Below are 2,660 nucleotides of genomic sequence, written 5' to 3'. Positions count from 1 at the left end.
ATGCTGCGAAGGGTAAATAATGTTACATTTACATGAAGGTGTTGAGGACTCCGTAACCAAACACTCGTTGATTCTCACAGAAACAATCTCAATTCAATGCGATTAGCGCGGATCTAAATTACTAGCAGCTCGTCGGCCGAAGGAAACTTATGTTACAACTATGAAAAGACATTTTTTTTTAATAATTTAACCATCACTATCATTGTCAGAGCTGGAGCTATACTGTGAGCTCTCACTGGTGTCATCTGTGACATTAATTATAAATTTGTCCGCAGTCTTGTCGATTGTGTGATCGAGGTCACACATTTATTTTCCCTCCTTTTTTACGTGTTCCACACAATTGGCCCAATTCTCTCGTCACTTGTTCAATCACATCTAACAGTTTTTTGAGGTCGTTGAAATTGAAGGTCGTGTTATTTCTCGCTACGTAACCTTTTATATCAGCCCATATTCATTCTATTGGGTTAAGTTCACAATGTTCCGGAGGCAATCTTACCACCGTAATCCCCTTTTCCTTTTGCCATTTCGTTTTTCTTTCCTAACTCTTCGAAACGGTCACCTACCAAATTTTTTATATTTATTGAATGCCATTTAGATTTACACTGCAATCAAGCGATTTTTTGTTCTCTCCGGTGCGTACTGGAGCTAAGCTTTTATACTGTCTTCAATATTTTTTTCTGTTGTTGTGGCACTTTATTAGCTCTCTGTAAAGAAAATAAAATTTGAAGCATAATATATCTTTTACGTTTTGATGAAACCCAACAGTACACAACTGCTTTGAACATTAACTGAAAGAGACAGATTTTGAAAGAAGCAACCAAATAAAAATATTGAATCTGTTACAACCATCCCTAACCCCTAGGTATATCTGTACTCATTGTACGTTCTTTAGTCTTAAAGAACTATCAGCCTTTGTAACAGGTTTTGTCACTTTTGTTGAGCTGTAGACTATCGGTGGTGTTTCTCAGGGTTCGTAGGTTCGACACTATGCTGTCACACAACCCGTCTGTGAAGTTCCTAAAGAAATGTATTTTTTTACTATCTATTTATATCTAAGTATGGGGCGCCAGCACGCTGTACAGCGTACAAAAGAAGGTTAAGCTAGAATGAGATAAAGTAAACTATTTCTTTGAGCTTGAGACAGTTGTATATTAAAAAAAATCAGGTAGTACAACGGATAACCTTACGCTATCATTATGTATCTAAGCTTAATACTATTACAGTGGACTGGTTGTCAGTCTAAATTAAAGTTTATCGATTTCTAATCACTGAAATATGCACCGAGCACTCGAAGTCTATAGAGAGGCCACTGTTGTGTTTGCTAAAGTTTTAAAATTAACTGAGAGATTAGATTGGACCACACCTGAGTCACGTGTCTGTAGCAGAAGGCAGTGGAGCCGTAGCCACTAGGGCTTCCAATATCCCGTCTTTTTAAACGCATTTTTCAATACCGGTATTTTTAAAGACAATACCGGGATTCCGGTATTTTAAAAAATGAGGGTAATGCGCAGTATAAACCCTTTAAATCCATTATATTCGGCTGTATCAAAAAGCTTACTAAACGTCAGACGCATCTAGAGTTAGACCAAGAAAAGTCTGCAACGATTTTGATAGCACGCGCAGTGCAAGTGTTATATTAAACGTCAAACTTCTATGAAGTTATGACGTACAAATAATACTTGCACTGCGTACGGCGTATGCTATCAAAATCGTTGCAGACTTTACTTGGTCTAACTCTAACTGGTCTCTAGCCCGCATTTTATTATTGAAACAAGATCATTGCCTAATGCGACAGATAAATATATGGTGGTTGGTGGTGGATGAATCCTGAAGTTATGTGAGTGATGAATATGATGATAGTGTAGGTGATAGTAAATTAGTTCTTATAATTTTATCAAAATATGTAATAATGGCAAACCAATTTTGACGGAAATTTGAAAAAATGTTGTCTGGTTGGTTAAGTTGGACTACAAATGTGACTGGTGAGGTGAAGTCAACAAATTAGATAAAATTATTGCCAACCTGGAGTGTGAAATAAAATTATTGCAGATGGCGGCATTGATTGTTTATTGTTGTAATAGCTTTTAGGACATATCTGGTATTCCAGTGAGCCTTTCTAATTCCCCTTTTTAATAAAACTATATATTTTTAAGCGATTCATATCCAATACCGGGATCCCGGTATTGATGAAGACAGTTTCGGTATTAATACCGGTATTGTGAGAAGTCCGGTATTTGGAAGCCCTAGTAGCCACGCTGCTCCAGTGGCGTGCTGAGGATGCAGCCAAAAAGTCGCGGTGACACACGCCGAAACCGTCGGCGCGCGTCCAGTTGGCTGACTCTCCCAGTCAGGCCAAGGTTGCGGTGAGCAGCATGGACCACGAGCCCAAGGCTACAGCGGCATCCAGCATTGACACGTGCCCGGAGAAAGAGTGAGCGTACCCAAGTAGCGGAGTGGACGGACCGGCATCAAGGCTAAAGAAAAGAATCATCATAAGAAACATGTCACACCTTGACTATGCATGTGCATTTCCTGCCATATTCTACAGAAATAAACCCAGCAATAATTAAAACTCCCACCTTACTCCAAGAATTTACAAGAAAACTTACAATCTGCCACGTGGCCATTTGCCACATATGGACAAAGACGAAAAAAAAGGA

This window comes from Cydia amplana, chromosome 15, assembly GCF_948474715.1.
Source record: "Cydia amplana chromosome 15, ilCydAmpl1.1, whole genome shotgun sequence".
Taxonomy (NCBI): domain Eukaryota; kingdom Metazoa; phylum Arthropoda; class Insecta; order Lepidoptera; family Tortricidae; genus Cydia; species Cydia amplana.
Note: the sequence above shows the minus strand (reverse complement) of the source record.